Raw genomic sequence first — 14,203 nt, 5'->3', positions numbered from 1 at the left:
CATGTACATGATGTATAATAATCAAATCAGGGTAACAAGCATTTACCTTTCCTCAAACATTAATCATTTCCATGTGTCAGGAACTTTTGTATTATTCTGTTATCTTGTAACGAATTGTAACATAGCTACCCTACAGATTATAACAAATAGCTACTCTACTATGCTACAGAAAATCAGAACTAATTTCTCCTAACTGTATTTTGGTGTTCCTTATTTAACTACTTTCCATGCCCACTCCCTTGCCCTTCTCAATATCTAGTGACCACTGTTCTACTCTGTTCTTCAATGAGATAAATTTTCACCATAAATTTTCTCTGTAATTTTAATAGCTTCTTCTGTGTGAACACTAACCCACCTGCTGATTTATGTCTTTTGGTAAATATTTCACTATATTCTATTTTAAGTTTCTACCACTATCATTTGCCAAGTCTCTTAAAAATATATTTTTTTAAAATCTGTATTTAAAGCCTTACATCCCCTCTTCTCTCTTAGAAACCTCTACCTGTTATTGTATCTCTCTTTCCTCTGTAGTTCTCAACTTCTCCCTTGAAAAACTCCTTCCTATTGGCATTTAAACATGCTAAAATCTCTCCTGTTATCTATTTTTTAAAAGACCCTCCTCCGAGAACTTCCAAATTCATTCTATGAGGCCAATATCACCCTGATTCCCAAACCAGATAAGGACACCTCAAAGAAAGAAAACTACAGACCAATATCCCTAATGAAATCAGATGCAAAAATCCTCAATAAAATTCTGGCAAATCGTATACAAAATCATATCAAAAAGATCGTGCACCATGATCAAGTAGGATTCATCCCTGGGATGCAAGGATGATTCAATATACGGAAATCAATAAACGTTATTTTTTTTTCTTTTTTTTTATTGGTTGTTCACAACATTACAAAGCTCTTGACATATCATATTTCATACATTAGATTGAAGTGGGTTATGAATCCCCAATTTAACCCCAAATGCAGATTGCAGAATCACGTCGGTTACACATCCACAATTTTACATAATGCCCTATTAGTAATTGTTGTATTCTGCTACCTTTCCTATCCCCTACTATCCCCCCTCCCCTCCCCTCCCATCTTCTCTCTCTACCCCGACTACTGTAATTCATTTCTCTCCTTGTTTATTTTCCCATTCCCCTCACAACCTCTTATATGTAATTTTGTATAGCAATGAGGGTCTCCCTTCATTTCCATGCAATTTCCCTTTTCTCTCCCTTTCCCTCCCATCTCATGTCTCTGTTTAATGTTAAGCTTTTCTTCCAACTCTTCCTCCCTGCTCTGTTCATAGTTGCTCTCATTATATCAAAGAAGACATTTGGTATTTGTTTTTTAGGGATTGGCTAGCTTCACTAAGCATAATCTGCTCTAGTGCCATCCATTTCCCTGCAAATTCTATGATTTTGTGATTTTTTATTGCTGCATAGTACTCCATTGTGTAAAGATGCCACATTTTTTTTTATCCATTCATCTATTGAAGGGCATCTGGGTTGGTTCCACAGTCTAGCTATTGTGAATTGTGCTGCTATGAACATCGATGTGGCAGTATCCCTGTAGCATGCTCTTTTAAGGTCTTCAGGGAATAGTCGAGAAGGGTAATAGCAGGGTCAAATGGTGGTTCCATTCCCATCTTTCCCAGGAACCTCCAAACTGCTTTCCAAATTGGCTGCACCAATTTGCAGTCCCACCAACAATGTACAAGTGTACCCTTTTCTCCACATCCTCGCCAGCACTTGTTGTTGTTTGACTTCATAATGGCTGCCAATATTACTGGAGTGAGATGGTATCTTAGGGTGGTTTTGATTTGCATTTCTCTGATTGCTAGAGATGGTGAGCATTTTTTCATGTACTTGTTGATTGATTGTATGTCCTCCTCTGAGAAGTGTCTGTTCAGGTCCTTGGCCCATTTGTTGATTGGGTTATTTGTTATCTTATTGTCTAATTTTTTGAGTTCTTTATATACTCTGGATATTAGGGCTCTATCTGAAGTGTGAGGAGTAAAAATTTGTTCCCATGATGTAGGCTCCCTATTTACCTCTCTTATTGTTTCTCTTGCTGAGAAAAAACTTTTTAGTTTAAGTAAGTCCCATTTATTGATTCTTGTTATTAACTCTTGTGCTATGGGTGTCCTATTAAGGAATTTGGAGCCCAACCCCACAATATGTAGATCGGAGCCAACTTTTTCTTCTATCAGATGCAGAGTCTCTGATTTAATATCAACCTCCTTGATCCATTTTGAGTTAACTTTTGTGCATGGCGAGAGAAAGGAATTCAGTTTAATTTTGTTGCATATGGATTTCCAGTTTTCCCAACACCATTTGTTGAAGATGCTATCCTTCCTCCATTGCATGCTTTTAGCCCCTTTATCAAATATAAGATAGTTGTAACTTTGTGGATTAGTCTCTATGTCCTCTATTCTATACCATTGGTCCACCCGCCTGTTTTGGTACCAGTACCATGCTGTTTTTGTCACTATTGCTCTGTAATATAGTTTGAAATCTGGTATCGCTATACCTCCAGATTCACACTTCCTGCTTAGAATTGCTTTTGCTATTCTGGGTCTTTTATTTTTCCATATGAATTTCATGATTGCTTTATCTATTTTTACAAGAAATGCCGTTGGGATTTTGATTGGCATTGCATTAAACCTATAGAGAACTTTTGGTAATATCGCCATTTTGATGATGTTAGTTCTGCCTATCCATGAACAGGGTATATTTTTCCATCTTCTAAGATCTTCTTCAATTTATCTCTTTAGGGTTCTGTAGTTTTCATTGTATAAATCTTTCACCTCTTTTGTTAGGTTGATTCCCAAGTATTTTATTTTTTTGAGGATATTGTGAATGGAGTGTTTTTCCTCATTTCCGTTTCAGAAGTTTTGTCGCTGATATACAGAAATGCCTTTGATTTATGCGTGTTGATTTTATATCCTGCCACTTTGCTGAATTCATTTATTAGTTCTAGTAGTTTCTTTGTAGACCCTTTTGGGTCTTCTAGGTATAGAATCATGTCATCTGCAAATAGTGATAATTTAAGTTCTTCTTTTCCAATTTTTATGCCTTTAATTTCTTTCGTCTGTCTAATTGCTCTGGCCAGTGTTTCGAGAACTATATTGAATAGAAGTGGTGATAGAGGACATCCCTGTCTTGTTCCGGATTTTAGAGGGAATGCCTTCAACTTTTGTCCATTCAGAATGATGCTAGCCTGAGGCTTAGCATAGATAGCTTTTACAATGTCAAGGTAAGTTCCTGTTATCCCTAGTTTTTCTAATGTTTTGAACATAAAGGGATGCTGTACTTTGTCGAATGCTTTCTCTGCATCTATCGAGATGATCATATGGTTCTTATCTTTAAGTCTATTGATGTGGTGAATAACATTTATTGATTTCCGTATGTTGAACCATCCTTGCATCCCAGGGATGAATCCTACTTGATCATGGTGCACAATTTTTTTGATGTGTTTTTATATTCGATTCGCCAGAATTTTATTGAGGATTTTTGCATCTAGGTTCATTAGAGATATTGGTCTGTAGTTTTCTTTCTTTGAGGTGTCTTTGTCTGGTTCCGGAATCAGGGTGATGTTGGCCTCATAGAATGAATTTGGAAGAGCTCCCTCTTTTTCTATTTCCTGAAATAACTTGAAAAGTATTGGTATTAATTATTCTTTAAAGGTTTTGTAAAACTCCGCTCTATACCCATCCGGTCCTGGGCGTTTCTTGGTTGGTAGTCTTTTGATGGCTTCTTCAATTTCATCCATTGATATTGGTCTGTTCAGATTGTATGTATCCTCTTGACTCAGTCTGGGCAAATCATATGACTTAAGAAATTTATCGATGTCTTCACTATCTTCTATTTTATTGGAATATAGGTTTTCAAAATAATTTCTAATTGTCTTCTGTATTTCTGTAGCATCTGTTGTGATATTGCCTTTTTCATCCCGTATGTTAGTAATTTGAGTTCTCTCTCTTCTTCTCTTCGTTAGCATGGCTGAAGGTCTGTCAATCTTATTTATTTTTTCAAAGAAGCAACTTTTAGTTTTGTTAATTTTTTCAATAGTTTCTTTTGTTTCAATTTCATTGATTTCCACTCTGATTTTAATTATGTCTTGCCTTCTACTTCTTTTGCTGTTGTTTTGCTCTTCCTTTTCTAGGGCTTTGAGATGAAGTGTGAGCTCATTTATTTGTTGGTTTTTTCTTTTTTTGAGGAATGACCACCAGGCGATGAATTTTCCTCTTAAAACTGCTTTCATTGTGTCCCATAGATTCCGATATGTTGTGTCTGTATTTTCATTTATCTCTAAGAATTTTTTGATTTCCTCCTTTATGTCTTCTGTAACCCATTGATCATTCAGTAACATATTGTTCATTTTCCATGTGATGTAGGATTTTTCCTTCCTTCTTTTATCATTGATTTCCAGTTTCATTCCATTATGATCAGATAAAATGCATGGTATTATCTCCACCCCTTTATATTTACTGAGGGTTGCCCTATGGCATAATATATGGTCTATTTTTGAGAAGGATCCATGTGCTGCTGAGAAAAAAGTATATCCATTTGATGATGGTTGATATATTCTATATATGTCAGTTAAGTCTAGGTTATTGATTGTGATATTGAGATCAATAGTTTCTTTATTCAACTTTTGTTTGGAGGATCTGTCCAATGGTGAGAGAGGTGTGTTGAAGTCACCCATAATTATTGTGTTGTGGTGTATTTGATTCTTGAAATTGAGGAGAATTTGTTTTATGAATGTCGCAGCACCATTATTTGGTGCGTAAATATTGATAATTGTTATGTCTTGTTGGTGAATGGTTCCTTTTAACAGTATATAATGACCTTCTTTATCCCTTTTGATTAACTTAGACTTGAAGTCGATTTTATTCGATATGAGGATGGCCACCCCTGCTTGCTTACGAGGACCGTGTGCGTGGTATATTTTTTCCCATCCTTTCACCTTGAGCCTGTGTATGTCTTTTCCAATCAGATGTGTCTCCTGGATGCAGCATATTGTTGGATTTGTTTTTTTAATCCATGATACCAGCCTATGTCGCTTTATTGGAGAGTTTAAGCCATTAACATTCAGAGTTACTATTGATATATGGTTTGAACTTCCATCCATGTTTGATTGTTTATCCTTTTTTAAAAAATTTAGTTTGTTTCTCCATGATTATCTTTCCCCTCACCCTCTGTCTTTACTGAGGCACTTCCCACTGATGGTTTTGGTTATTGTTTTTCATTTCTTCCTTGTGTAGTGTTTTGCTCAAAATGCTTTGCAATGCTGGTTTTCTGGCTGCAAATTATTTTAACTTTTGTTTATCATGAAAGATTTTTATTTCGTTGTCATACCTGAAGCTTAATTTTGCTGGATACAGAATTCTTGTTTGGCTTCCATTGTCTTTCAGTGTTTGAAATACATTGTTCCATGACCTTCTTGCTTTCAGTGTCTGTGATGAAAAATCCGTTGTTAACCTTATTGGTTTACCCCTGAATATAATCTGTCTCCTTTCTCTTGTAGCTTTTAATATTTTCTCTTTGTTCTGTATATTGGATATCTTCATAACAATGTGTCTTGGCGTTGGTCTACTGTGATTTTGTGTGCTTGGTGTCCTGTATGCATCTTCAATTTGTATATCTGTTTCCTTTTTTATTTCTGGAACGTTTTCTGTAATTATTTCATTCAGCAGGTTACTCATTCCCTTGGTTTGAATCTCTGTACCTTCTTCTATCCCGATGACTCGTAAGTTTGATTTTTTTATGTTATCCCATAACTCTTGGATGTTTTTCTCGTGATTTTTTACCAGCCTTTCTGAGTTGGCTAGACTCTTTTCAAGATGATATATTTTGTCTTCATTATCTGACATTCTGGCTTCTACTTGCTCCACTCTGTTAGTGATACTCTCAATTGAGTTTTTAATTTGGTTCATCATTTCCTTCATTTCTAGAATTATTGTTTGATTATTTTTTATAATCTCTATCTCCTGATAAAGATGCTTAACTTCTTCTTTTATCTGTTTATGTAATTCATTCTCAATGTGTTCTTTCACTGCTTGAATTTGCTGTCTTGTATCCTCTTTAAGGTTCCATTCCATCTGTCTAAGGTGTTCCTTGAGTTCTTTATATGACCATTTTTCTGATGACTCTATGTCCTCCTGAATATTTAGGCTGTCCTGCATTGTTTGTACTCCTTTTCTTCCTTGCTTTTTGAAGCTGCTCATGTTACTTCTTGTTCTGTTTGACTGATGAGTTACTGTTTACTCCTATAAATTTATTTGATGCTTGGGAGGAAAGGTATTAGAAGGGAAGGGAAGAAGTCACTAAAGAGAATGAGAGTAAGCAGGTAGAATTCAAGGAAGGGGGGATAAGAAAAATGAAAAAAAAAAGAAAAAATAGGAAATAAAAAAGAAAAAAATTTAAAAAAATAATAATTAAAAAAATTAAAATTAAAATTAGAAGAAAAAAATTAGAAAAAAGTGTAAAAAAAATTAAAAAAACAACAAGAAAGAAAATTGAAAATGAAAGAAAAACCCAAATCAAAAAAAAAAAAGAGAAAAGAAAAAAGGAAAAAAAAAACTAATAAATGCAGTCTTAGAGTTTGATTAACTTCTCTTCCAGTAGGTGGCGCTGTGCCCACCAGGCCAAGTTTCTCCTGTCAATACGCGGAAACCAATCACTGTGCAGCAGCTCCTCCCAGACTGGGCAAGTCTCCAATCCTGAGTGTCTAGGGCCTCCTCTTGTGTCTAGTCACTTCCCACTTTCCCTCTAGCCAGGCCCCTCTCACGGGTGCCGCTCACCACAATACTGGCTACACGCCAGGTCTGCTGCTCCCGGGAGCCCTGTTTTCATGAACGACTGGGCACACTCTTCCAGTTTGCCATTCCCTGAGACCCTAAGTTTGTAGAGCTTGGGGCTGAGAATCCTCAGCGAATTTTACTTGCCCTCCGATAGCCACTCCCCCGGTAGCTGGTGCAAGAGACCTCAGCAGTCAGCCCTTGTGGGAGCGGTAGTCCCGCGCCGCGGGTCCTGCGCCACCTCTGATTCCCTTGGGCTGGCTGTAGCACTCACGGGAGAGCTGGGAGGGGCCCTTAAGGTTTCCCTGATGTGTGGAGAGGGAAGGCTAGGGGATTTCACACCTGTAGCCGCAGGTTTCAATGAAGTTATCCCCTCCGCCGCAGTCTGATGACGTCAGTTCTCTGCCATAGTGGTGTTTCTTGCAAATGGCGACAGTTCGTTTCCCTTTGCCGGGCGACCAATGCAGCGGGTGGGTCCTTACTGTCTCTCCCAAGCCCCGTTTCAAACCTGTGGCCACTACTTATGAAGGCTCGGTAGGCATTTACCTCCGTAGGATGAGAAGGGCCGACCAGTTGTTTCAGCCGGATGGATTAATGCTGAGTCACAAAGAACATCCATTTCCTCCAAGACCTCTCTCATGCTTGAGTCCTGTCAAAGACATCTTCTCTGTGTGTGTGGTGCTGGGATGGACTCTATGGCCTCTCACATGCCAGGCAAGTGCTCTGCTACTGAGCTGCACATCCACTCTCTAAAGATACCTGGTGAATGTCAGTGCCTTCTTCCACCCTCAGCAGTTATTGAATAAAATCTGTTCCCACTTCTGTAACTAGGTCTGGCTGTGGCACCATGAGTAGTGGAATCTCAGGAGAGGAGAAATGGAGTCCAGGAGACCCCCTCCCTGCACTCCACCAGGCCAAGGGCTGCAGCAGTCTGAGCCAGGTGGGCAGAGGCCAATAAACGTTATTCACCACATCAATAGACTTAAAGATAAGAACCATATGATCATCTCGATAGACACAGAAAAAGCATTCCACAAAGTACAGCATCACTTTATGTTCAAAACGTTAGAAAAACTAGGGATAATAGGAACTTACCTCAAAATTGTAAAAGCTATATATGCAAAGCCTCAGGCTAGCATTATTCTAAATGGAAAAAAAACTGAAGGCATTCCCTTTAAAATCTGGAACAAGACAGGGATGCCCTCTCTCACCACTTCTATTCAATATAGTTCTCGAAATACTGGCCAGAGCAATTAGACAGACAAAAGAAATTAAAGGCATTAAGACAGGAAAAGAAGAACTTAAATTATCACTATTTGCGGATGATATGATCCTATACCTAGAAGACACAAAAGGGTCTACAAATAAACTACTAGAGCTAATAAATGAATTCAGCAAAGTGGCAGGATATAAAATCAACACGCATAAATCTAAGGCATTCCTGTATATCAGCGACAAATCTTCTGAACTGGGAATGAGGAAAACCACCCCATTCACAATATCCTCAAAAAAAAAATACTTGGGAATCAACCTAACAAAAGAGGTGAAAGATTTATACAATGAAAACTACAGAACCCTAAAGAGAGAAATAGAAGAAGATCTTAGAAAATGGAAAAATATACCCTGTTCATGGATAGGCAGAACTAACATCATCAAAATGGCGATATTACCAAAAGTTCTCTATAGGTTCAATGCAATGCCAATCAAAATCCCAACGGCGGGCTGAGGATGTGGCTCAAGCGGTAGCGTGCTCGCTTGGAATGCGTGTGGCCCGGGTTCGATCCTCAGCACCACATACCAACAAAGATGTTGTGTCCGCCGAGAACTAAAAAAAAAAAAATATATATTAAAAAATCTCTCTCTCTCACTCTCTCTTTAAAAAAAAAAAAAATCCCAACAGCATTTCTTGTAGAAATAGATAAAGCAATCATGAAATTCATATGGAAAAATAAAAGACCCAGAATAGCAAAAGCAATTCTATGCAGGAAGTTTGAATCAGGAGGTATAGTGATACCAGATTTCAAACTGTACTACAAAGCAATAGTGACAAAAACAGCATGGTACTGGTACCAAAACAGACGGGTGGACCAATGGTATAGAATAGAGGACACAGAAACCAATCCACAAAATTACAACTATCTTATATTCAATAAAGGGGCAAAAAGCATGCAATGGAGGAAGGATAGCATCTTCAACAAATGGTGCTGGGAAAACTGGAAATCCATATGCAACAAAATGAAACTGAATCCCCTCCTCTTGCCATGCACAAAAGTCAACTCAAAATGGATCAAGGACCTTGATATCAAATCAGAGACTCTGCGTCTGATAGAAGAAAAGGTTGGCTCCGATCTACATATTGTGGGGTCGGGCTCCAAATTCCTTAATAGGACACCCATAGCACAAGAGTTAATAACAAGAATCAATAAATGGGACTTACTTAAACTAAAAAGTTTTTTCTCAGCAAGAGAAATAATGAGAGAGGTAAATAGGGAGCCTACATCCTGGGAAAAAATTTTTACTCCTCACACTTCAGATAGAGCACTAATATCCAGAGTATACAAAGAACTCAAAAAATTAAACAATAAGAAAACAAATAACCCAATCAACAAATGGGCCAAAGACCTGAACAGACACTTCTCAGAGGAGGATATACAATCAATCAACAAGTACATGAAAAAATGCTCACCATCTCTAGCAGTCAGAGAAATGCAAATCAAAACCACCCTAAGATACCATCTCACTCCAGTAAGATTGGCAGCCATTATGAAGTCAAACAACAACAAGTGCTGGTGAGGATGTAGGGAAAAGGGTACTCTTGTACATTGCTGGTGGGACTGCAAATTGGTGCGGCCAATATGGAAAGCAGTTTGGAGATTCCTGGGAAAGCTGGGAATGGAACCACCATTTGACCCAGCTATTGCCCTTCTCGGACTATTCCCTGAAGACCTTAAAAGAGTGCACTACAGGGATACTGCCACATCGATGTTCATAGCAGCACAATTCACAATAGCAAGACTGTGGAACCAACCCCGATGCCCCTCAATAGATGAATGGATAAAAAAATGTGGCATTTATACACCATGGAGTATTATGCAGCACTAAAAAATGACAAAATCATGGAATTTGCAGGGAAATGTATGGCATTAGAGCAGATTATGCTAGGTGAAGCTAGCCAATCCCTAAAAAACAAATGCCAAATGTCTTCTTTGATATAATGAGAGCAACTAAGAACAGAGCAGGGAGGAAGAGCAGGAGGAAAAGATTAACATTAAACAGAGTCATGAGGTGGGAGGGAAAGGGAGAGAAAAGGGAAATTGCATGGAAATGGAAGGAGACCCTCATTGTTATACAAAATTACATATAAGAGGTTGTGAGGGGAATGGGAAAAAATAAGGAGAGAAATGAATTATAGTAGATGGGGTAGAGAGAGAAGATGGGAGGGGGGATAGTAGAGGATAGGAAAGGTAGCAGAATACAACAGTTACTATTATTGCATTATGTAAAAATGTGGATGTGTAACCGATGTGATTCTGCAATCTTTGTAATGTTTTGAATAACCAATAAAAAAAAATAAAAATTGAAAAAAAAAGGAAAAAAAATAAAAGACCCTCCTCAAGCTCTTGTCTCCATTACAGTCAGACATCTTGAAAGTACCTTCGTGTAGCTCAGGTCACTGCCCAGCTCCCTTCCATTTGATTTTACTATCACATCCTCAGTAACCAATACAAGATGTGACCTAGGATCTGCACTCACTAAAGATCTGTTAAATGAATAGCTGAATGATTGCATTTCTACCTAGCAACCAAGTCTATTATCAGGTCTCTGGTGATGTTCTTGTATAAGAACTGGTGTATAAGAACTGGTTTGGGGGATTTGTTTATTTATTTAGCTACATTTGTAGTTGATGATGTTCATCATGGATTACAAAGCCAAGTACAAATTTTTCTTTTCTTTAGCAAATGTTTTATTCTGTTTGGAATGACATGTTCCACTGATCCATTAACCGCTGTTTTCTCTTTTAGTTCTTTTCATAGTGCTTCTGCATGTCATATTTTATTTTGATTTCCTTAACACCTTTTGAGATAGGACAAGAAGTTACTCATGTTTTAGAGATTAAGTTCTTGGAAGCCAGACAAACTATTTTCCTAAATCATATACAAAGCTAATCATAAACCTGGTATTGGCTGGCTCCATAACCCTGAGCAAATTCTTAACCACTTCTATCATTAATTTCCTCATGTGTTTAAATGGGGATAAAACTATCTCCCTCTTTAGGTCGTTTCCAGAATTAAGGATTCTCAACTTCTTGCCTTGAGGGTTTTAAAATTTTCTATTACATGCTGATTATAAAATGGATGCAAGAGCAAAATGTAGAAAATTAAGAGAGTAGTAATTGGAATATAAACCTATACTGTATGCTTGACTTGCTTCATTTTTGTTGGGGATTAAACCTAGGGCCTTGAGCGTACCACTGAGTGATACCCACCAACCCCACAAGTTTTTAAATTTATGTTTACACTTATATAAGAATCTTTGGACACAATTCACCTGGATTCCACTGACATGATTAGGTGGTAGCAGTGAAGAATGAGTAATGAGCTGGATGAGCTGAGCAAATGAGGCAGTAGGGGTTGTTTGCTGCTGGTATTAAGCTAAAGGTCTTAGCTGAACAACTTCAAATTTGTGTTTTGGCCTAGAAATGAAGTAGTAGTTCTGTCTCCAAACTCAACACACCTCTGTGTTCCAGTGCTTTTGTGAGTGACATTTTAAGGGATCCCTGCAGGAGACATAACTAATGAGAACATGTGAAAGGATTCTTGTTGTCAAGTGTTCTTTAGTGTCTTCTGAAAGGAGAGTGAGTGGGAGGGTGAGGGATTAACTGTTGGAGTGTTAGACAAGTGATTTGAATCACCAAGAATTTCCTTCTTCCCATCATTAAAATAATGTTATTTTGAATTCAGTAAAGTAAAATCTTGTTCCTCTAAGCAAGCTTTTCCATTCTGAATGCTTACTTAGTTAGAGAATTAGTTTAAATTTGATTTTGATGTGGGGAGTTTTCGACCCACATCAGGTAAGGTCTGGTTTTTCTGCCACCTCATTCCAACATCCTGTTCTGGTAACCATGCTGCGTTTCCATCCCTTTTCCTTACTATGCTCTGACCTGGTTGCTTTCTATAGGTTTCCAACTCTGATCAGGCTCCCTTTCTTCTTTCTCGGTCATTTAGGACAACTTTTAGGTTATTTAATTTATATAGACTACTATCATTAACACCAAATGAAACTCTTCTGAAGCAAGTGTGTCCCTAAGGGCCATGCATGAAGCAGTGAACTGCGGTGGGTAAAAGTGAGGTTTCTGAAACCCAATGGCTGGCTCTATAACCCTGGGCAAATTCTTAACCACTTCTAGCATTAATTTCCTCATGTGTGTAGATGGGGATAAAAATATCTCCCTCTTTAGGTGGTTTCCAGAATTGAGTTAATTAAGATAAAGCACTTAGTGACGTGCTTAACACATGATGAGGGCTCAGTAAACTTAGTTGTAATATTCTTACTGTTATTATTATTGAAAGGGAATGGGATATAGTTAGAAATTTTTGTGTGACCTTGGGAAACTTCCCATTTGAACCTCATTTTTTTTTCCATCTGTGCTGTGAAGGTGCTCAAGAGGGTATTACAGCCTGGTGGAAAGGTGATAGACTCTATTCAGGCTGATTATGTTAATGTATATTTCAAATGTATCTGAATGCCATTTTTTTTTTAGCTCCACCTCCTGCAACAAGTCTCTCTTGATGCTTTCTCATCACTCGGGCCTTTTTATGCTTATCAAAATAACCAGGTGTCATATTCCTTTAGGTTCTTCTGGATGATAGCTCACTTAGTAAGAAATTTCATGCAAGTATGTTCTAAATAACCAATAGTGATAGGTTTGGTATAGTGGTTCAATTTGTTACTTGTTAGATTGTATTTTTAAAAACCAGAAGAAGCTTTATGTGAAATTGTTTTTTTAACCTGAGTTTCTCGAGTTTTCTTTCTACCAAAGCTTGGGAGATGTAAGGAACATGTTAGTCTAGCTCTAATCACAAAATGTCTTTGGTTTATCATATTTAATCTCAATAGTCATTTATTTTATATTAATATTTTAAATTACATATCAATTCTTTCTTAACTTTCTGCCTGCTTAAGCTTCCAATATAACTGATGTTTCAAGGATGTATGCCTTGTGTTTCTGGTGGCTTTCAGTATACCTTCTGATCTAGTTTACAGCAGCAAGCTATCTAAAGGAGTGGTTCTGAAGATGGGACTTATTGATACCTGAACACATGTATGAGGGAGACATTTTTGACTGTGATTAAATCACTTTAGGAAGGCGACTTGTATAACATTGAAGAGAGTTTTCAATTGGTATGAGTTGAAAACTTGGTACAGTCACCACTGACCAGCACCTTTGGAAACTTTCCCCTTAGGACATGTATATAAAGTTCTGAACTATCTCCAAGTTACTATAATTTAACTTTCCTACCACTGAATATGGTAGGAAATCTGGATTTGTAAAAACCTGCTTTCTTTCTTGTATGGGCAGGGGCTTTCTCAGATTGTTTTCTGATCTTTGCTTATATTTGCAAGGTGGCATGGTAAAAGGACAACTAGGCATCTGTTAGCAATGTGGTCTACAGCAAGTTTTTAAAAGTTTTATGATTATGATTTCAAATGGGTTAAGATTTGTGATTATATTCCCCACCCCAACCAGTTCTTTCCTCTCTATATATGCTTGTTGCATTGTTCATTTGGCATAATCATTTACTTGGTCACTGTATTTTTAATGCAACTGTAATCTTCATACACCATGGGTGTTTTACTCACAACTTTGTGCCAGTTACCTTCTACACTTCTTGGCACACAGCATTCATTCATTAATTTATTCCAGAAACATCTAATTAATGCCTACTAAGTGGTAGGTACTTTTATAGACATTGGTGAAATTAGCAGGAATATGGTAAAAACAAGATCCCTAATCTCACGGAATTTAAATTTGTGCCTGTGGCATTTGGGATTAAACCCTGGGCCTCATGCATGCTAGGCAAGCCCTCTACCACTAAAGCTGTACCCCCTCCACTACCTGGAGTTTAGATTATTTTTTTTAATTTTATTTTTTAGTTGTAGTTGGACACAATACCTTTATTTTATTTATTTATTTTTTATGTGGTGCTGAGGATCAAACCCAGGGCCTTGCACGTCCTACCACTGAGCCACAATCCCAGCCCTGGAGTTTAGATTCTTAATGCAGTCTTGTTCAATAGAATTTCCTGAGATGTGGAAATGTTCTATATTGTCTTTTGCAAGATGATAGCAATTAGCCATATGTGATCACTGAATACTTGCAGAGGCTGGTATGAATAAAGGACT

The 14,203-nt window shown here is 37.5% G+C and overlaps 1 protein-coding gene across 1 annotated transcript in view; it reads left to right on the top strand.

Moving 5' to 3' along the window:
• Positions 1–14,203, top strand: part of IMPG2 (interphotoreceptor matrix proteoglycan 2) — a gene marked incomplete at both ends in the record, with an annotated part of 109,297 nt that overhangs the window by 44,709 nt on the left and 50,385 nt on the right. The window lies entirely within an intron of this gene.

Source organism: Spermophilus citellus (genome assembly GCF_964194105.1).
Source record: "Spermophilus citellus genome assembly, chromosome: 7".
NCBI classification, from domain to species: Eukaryota; Metazoa; Chordata; class Mammalia; order Rodentia; family Sciuridae; genus Spermophilus; species Spermophilus citellus.
Note: the sequence above shows the minus strand (reverse complement) of the source record. Positions and strands in the feature narration are given on the sequence as shown.